Genomic DNA, 6657 nt, shown 5'->3' with positions numbered 1-6657 from the left:
GAAATGACAATGGTTTTTTTGTTGTCTATTGACTGTTGTTTAAGCCGGTGTTGTTGAAAGTCACGCACATAGACAACGGTTTTTAACCGTTGTCTATTCACTGTTGTTGAAGCTAGTGTTGTTGTAGGTCCCGAGCAAAGACAACGGTTTTTAACCGTTATCTTTTTTAGAAACGACAATAGTTAAAAATTGTTGTCTATTTGAGTGTTGTTGAAGTCGGTGTTGTTGTAGATCCCGAGCAAAGACAACGGTTTTTAACTGTTGTCTGTTTTAGAAAAGACAACGGTTAAAAACCGTTGTCTATTTGAGTGTTGTTGAAGCTGGTGTTGTTGTAGGTCCCGAGCAAAGACAATAGTTTTTAACCGTTATCGCTTTTAGAAAAGACAACGGTTAAAAACCGTTGTCTATTTGAGTGTTGTTGAAACTGGTGTTGTTGTAAATCCCGAGCAATGACAACAGTTTTTAACCGTTGTCTTTTCTAGCAAAGACATCAGTTTTTAACCGGTGTCTATTGAGTGTTGTTAAAACTGGTGTTGTTGTAAGTCCCGAGCAATGACAACAGTTTTTAATCACTATCTATTGAGTGTTGTTAAAACTGGTCTTGTTGTAAGTCCTGAGCAAAGACAACGATTTTTAGTCGTTGTCTTTTATGAAAAAGACAACAGTGTTTAACCGTTGTCTCTTGAGTGTTGTTGAAATCGGTGGTGTGAAAAGTCATACTTATAGACAACGGTTTTTAACTGTTGTCGTTTCCATAAAAGACAACGGTTAAAAACCAATGTTTATTTTGTGTTATTAATAGAAGCGTTGTTGAAAGTCCAGCCAATAGACAACGGAATTTAAGCGTTGTCTTTTAACCGTTGTCTTATATATCAAAGATAACGTTTAAAACCATTATTCTCACATTCATAAATTAAACCGTTGTTTTTAACCTGTACGCATCATAACATAATAATGTTCAAAATACACAATGTTCACAATAATAATCAAAATACACAATGTTCACAATAATGTTCAAAATACACAATGTTCACAATAATGTTGAAAATACACAATGTTCACAATGTTCAAAATAAATAAGAACCTGCCCATTCAGAATACCTATTGTATATAACTTGATACAGAATCTGCCCATTCAGAACGCACTAGATCAATATTGGTTTGGTTGTAATCAGCTTTTTGGAACTACATGTTAAAAGTATATGGTTAGTAAATATACAAGTACTCAGCATAACCACAATATGAGAGTTTTATAAAATTAATTGACATCATCTTACTAGTGCTTGAACATATTCTTTGTCATCAATGTCTGGCATATGCTCAATTAAAGTTCTCATGTAAGCCATGACATAGAAACCACATTGATTACTATCCGGTTGACGAGGAGCCTATACATGTTCAATAATATTTGTACATTAACAATTTATCTAGATATGTAGATATACAAACACTTATATATATACTTAGTTAAGTATCTTAAATTACCTCGACAATTTCCCATGAAGTTTTACTTCGTCCTTTCTTTCCATTCCCAACCGCATGAAACATTTTCATAGCCCTACATATATTCATAAGAATTGATTATTAAGATAATAAAATATTAATTAAGCGAAAATAAATTGAAGAAATTTTAAAAAATTCTTACATATATCTACAACATGTTGTTTCCAATCATCACTGCGAAGGCGAGGGCCAAGAGGGTCCAACATATAAACAATATCCTTATTGATGTTGATAACTGTCAGAATCCAATGGAAACTATGCACAAACACATAATTAAATTATATAATTCGTTAATACAATATAATATGCAATTGAAAATATCATTGTACCCAATATTCTTACCCTAGATTACATAGCACCAAAATTGTTGTATTAGGTGTTGTGTTTAAAAGCCTATCTCCTATGGCTCATGCACTGTTTTCCAATTGTTCTTCAAGAAACTTTGTATCTGTTCTTGTCATTGGCAAATGCCCTACATTATATGGGTGCACAAATTTAAATTTGTCGAGCTTGTTCTCATCCATCATCTTTTTATACAAATACCTAACATTTGAATGGAAACTTAATTAGTATAACAAATCATAAGTTAAAGTACATATATCAATTAATTAGTATAACAAATCATAAGTTAAAGTACATATATCAAATTGAGTAAAAATATTAAATATATTTAAAGTACATATATCAAATTGAGTAAAAATATTAAATATATGAAATCATACCATATCAAATTGAGTAAAAATATTAAATATATGAAATCATACCATATCTACACACCAATACAGGTGTATGATATTGGCATCAATTGACAAAAGGGGGTAACATCTTCTACATTAACATAGAGAGTGCATGTTTCTCCAAAAACATTAAGATCTAGAATTACTTTTATAGTCTCTCCATCATCAAGAGCACGCTTGTAATAACAATACAAAAGCCATAACGACTTATACATACTTGATGAGTTCAACTAAAGCTTTTGTCCATGGTTGCCAGATTTCTTCTTCAATTGTTTCTAATACAAAATTGTAAATATACACAGTAGTTAAATAAATATACATATATTAGATGCATAGTATTGTTTATTATATATATAATATATTACTTTAATCTTTGTCTATTTATTCTTTTTTTTTTCTTTTGATTTTAGTTAATTCAATTGATTTGTCAAAAAATTAACAGTGTGAACATGAGAAGATTGAGTTGAAATGAAGAAGACACAAAGAATTGATCTTTTCTTTAAAAGAAAGAATTCTGAAGATTCAACATCTCAAGTAAATTCATTTGCAAGTATTGAACCATTGAATTCTGAAAGTTATCCTGGAAAAGCTCAAAGAGTTGAAATTGGTGAGAAGTTTGATATTCAAGCATTAGAACGTGACCCAGGATTGCAACTACCAATATGGAAGTGCCCCATTGAGAAGCGGGATGAAGTTAGGAGAGCTTATATCAAGGCCGGCCCATATCAATGTTTGCTTTCAAAGTATCCAAAATCGGGAGAAAAACATCCTCGTAGTTTTCAAGCATCTTGGTTTAAGTTATTTCCTTCTTCGTTAGAATATTCTCCTAGTAAAGATGCAGCATTTTGTCTACCATGTTATTTGTTTCATACTCAAGATAGGCCTTCCGGATTGGATGCTTTTACTATCAATGGGTTTAGATCATGGAAGAAAGTTAGAGATGAAAAAAATTGCTCATTTTTAGCACATATTGAAAAAGATCTCACCCTCCTCACCGAAATGCTGAGAAAGCTTGTGCGGATCTCATGAACCAACAATCACACATTGCACAACATATTGAGAAATTCACATCTCAAGAAATAACAGAGAATAGACTTCGCTTGAGAACTTCAATTGAGACAACAAGATGGCTTGCATTTCATTGATGCTCTTTTAGAGGTCATGATGAGTCAATAACATCAACGAACTGTGGAAACTTTTTAGAGCTATTGAGTTGCATTGCCTCTTTTAATGATGAAGTAACAAGGGTTCTTGATAAAGCTCCACGAAATGCATCATATACATCACCAACAATACAAAAGCAAATTTTGCAAGTCTTGGCAATAAAGTAAAAAGTGTTATCCGAGAAGATATTGGTGATGCAAAATTTTGTATTATTGTTGATGAAGCTCGAGATGAATCAAAGAAATAACAAATGTCAATTGTATTGAGATTTGTTAATAGAGATGGCTTTATACAAGAACGTTTCTTTGGAGTTGTTCATGTTAAGGACACTATTGCATCAACATTGAAAGAATCTATCTTTTCTATCTTATCTCGTCATAATCTTGATGTTCAAAATATTCGGGGACAAGGTTATGATGGTGCAAGTAACATGCGTGGGGAATGGAATGGATTGAAAGCTTTAATCTTGGATGAATGTCCTTATGCTTATTATGTTCATTGTTTTGCATATCGATTGCAATTGACATTAGTAGCTTCATCAAAGGAAGTCATCCCTGTCCATCAATTTTTCACCAAGTTGAACTCTATTATTAATGTTGTTGGAGCATCATGTAAGCGCAATGACCAATTGAAAGTTGCACATGCCTCAAACATTGGTCATTTGCTTAGTATTGATGAGCTTAAAAGTGAGAGCGGTCTTAATCAAATTGGTTCTTTACAAAGGCCGGGTGATACTCATCAGTAAAGACTACACTTTGTAACAATATGGAAGATGAATTTCTAAATGATTGTTTGTTAGTATACATTAAAAAAAAATTGCAAAACAATTTAGTATAGATTCAATTATAGATTATTTTCGTGACATGCAAGAGAGACGTTCTAACATTTAGTAGATTTGTAATATATATAATGATGTATTTTGGAATATGTTCAATGAATATTAATGTATTTTATTATTCTGTCAAATTATAATTGGCCCCCTGCACCAACTACTCCTGGCTCTGCCCCTGGTCTTGACGTTCTTTGAACGCCGGCGAGGATGTCGCACTTTGGAAGATCTGGTCCTCCAGACATTAGAGATACCTACTCTCTTCTAGTTCTCAACATAACTTTTCGTACCACCGCTGATGACTTGTATCCTCTCTTCGATATGTATGGAAAAGTTGTCGATGTCTTCATCCCTAGAGATTGAAGGACTGGAGACTCGAGGGGATTTGCATTTGTTAGGTACAAGTATCAGGATGAGGCTCAGAAGGCAGTCGAGAAGCTTGATGGAAAACTTGTTGACGGAAGAGAAATAATGGTACAATTTCCAAAATAAGGGAAGAATAATTGAGTCTGTGACCAAGACAAGGGGAAGGTCAAGGGGCTACAGTCCTAGATCAAGGTATACACTGTTGGACTCTTGTAGTGCACAACCACACGTAATATTATGACTTCTGGATGTACAAAATCACAATATAGTGTGTTTGACAATTCTAAATGGCAACTTTTAGATGTTTATGAGCAGAAAACAATTCTGAATTTTGGATATAAAGTATTTGAAAGCTATATCCTGTTTAAACGCTAAGAATATTACTGCTAGTCAGCACTAGCGACTCTGATTCCGCTGATTTTGAATCTTCTGGTTTTATATTGTTTTGTTTTGTTTTTGGTTTAGTTGATATTTTGAGATTTTAAAAAAATATTTAGAACATAAGATTTTTTTAAAAAATTTCATTCAAAACATATAGAACCGACATCGCATGTCTTTAATTTTTCTTTAAAAAAATTATTTAAAACATACGACGTCGGTTCGACATAGAACTGACGTCGAATGTATTTATTTAAAAAAAAATTATTTAAAACATACGACGTTGGTTCTACATATAACCGATGTCGTATGTCTTTAATTTTTTTTTTTTTTAAAATATTGAAAACATAGGACGTCGGTTCTACATATAGCCGACGTCGTATGTCTTTAATTTTTTTTTAAAATTTTATTTAAAACATACAATGTCGGTTCTACATATATAGAACCGACGTCGTATGTCTTAATATTTAAAAATAAATATTTATGACGTCGATTTTTTTCATAAACCGACGTCGTAAATAATATATATTATTTTTACTTTATTTTATTGACATATAACGTCGGCTTATCAAAAACCGGCGTTGATTAGGGGACGTAGTATTATTTTTCTGTAGTAGTGATTGTTTAGTTATGTTTATTTTTGTATTAGAATTTGGGGGTGTTACAGCGAACTACGACGGTTACAGGTCACTGGAGTGTCATCATTGTCAAGTTACTTGATATAGTTGGTCAATTACCGATTTTGTGATTTGAATGCACAAAAATGACTTGTTCATGAGCTTAATTGCACTTTTAAAAAGTTCAGGATCCTAATTGCACTTTGATGTAAAATTTGATGGTCTATTTGATTCTTTTCCCTTTACAGTTTAATGTCTTATTATATTTAGTTTATTATTATGGAGTAATATATAAAATTTATATATTAATAAACTACATAAAAAGTTTTATTACATTTTAAAAATAATAAGATAATAAAATTTTAACTAGTAAACAAGACAAGTGAAATGCAACATTGAGAGTTGATGGGGATAGACTAAGGCCCGGGGCTAGGAGCCCGGCGTGCTACTAATACTCCTCCTCCTCCTCCTCCTCCTACTACTACTACTACTAACCTGAAAAATTTGACATTATTTTGTATCTCAAAAGTTTTAGTTTGATTACATTCATTTAAAGAGCCTGAAGGCTGGGTAATTACATCCAAAATAAAATGAAGGGGCCAACGGTGTACCCCTTCGACAAATATGACAAAACAGGGGCTATTACAAGTTAAGCCTAAAACCTACTTGGTCGACGGAACGACCTCAGAAGAAACCGTGGTAGTGGCGGCACAGGAACGGAGATGCAACCACAAAACACTTCCCAAAAGGCAGCAATGTTCGGCGGAGCGCCATCAGGGGTGCCACGATCTAGCATAGCGCCAATTTCGTCAAGAAACTCCATATAGTCAGGGTCCGGGATTAGTTCTTCCGGTAAGCTGGGGGCATGGAGCGGTGGACCGAAGAACACTGGGATCTCATCACCTTCCGCGTCCCGCTCTGGCGGGACGTCGATGGGCAGCGAGGGATCATCGCCAAGGAGAAGTTCGCCGAACCTCAAACGTTCCTTTCGAGTAGACATCCGGGTCTTGGTTGCACGCTTGACCAGCCAGAGGGAGAAGCGGCGAGGGGCCGGTGCTGGAAC

At 33.8% G+C, this 6657-nt stretch overlaps 1 pseudogene; it reads left to right on the top strand.

Moving 5' to 3' along the window:
- Positions 1-2708: 2708 nt before the first annotated feature.
- LOC115996072 lies at positions 2709-4149 on the top strand (annotated as a pseudogene).
- Positions 4150-6657: the final 2508 nt, after the last annotated feature.

Source organism: Ipomoea triloba, chromosome 11, assembly GCF_003576645.1.
Source record: "Ipomoea triloba cultivar NCNSP0323 chromosome 11, ASM357664v1".
Classification (NCBI taxonomy): domain Eukaryota; kingdom Viridiplantae; phylum Streptophyta; class Magnoliopsida; order Solanales; family Convolvulaceae; genus Ipomoea; species Ipomoea triloba.
This window is presented reverse-complemented; position numbering and strand designations above follow the sequence as displayed.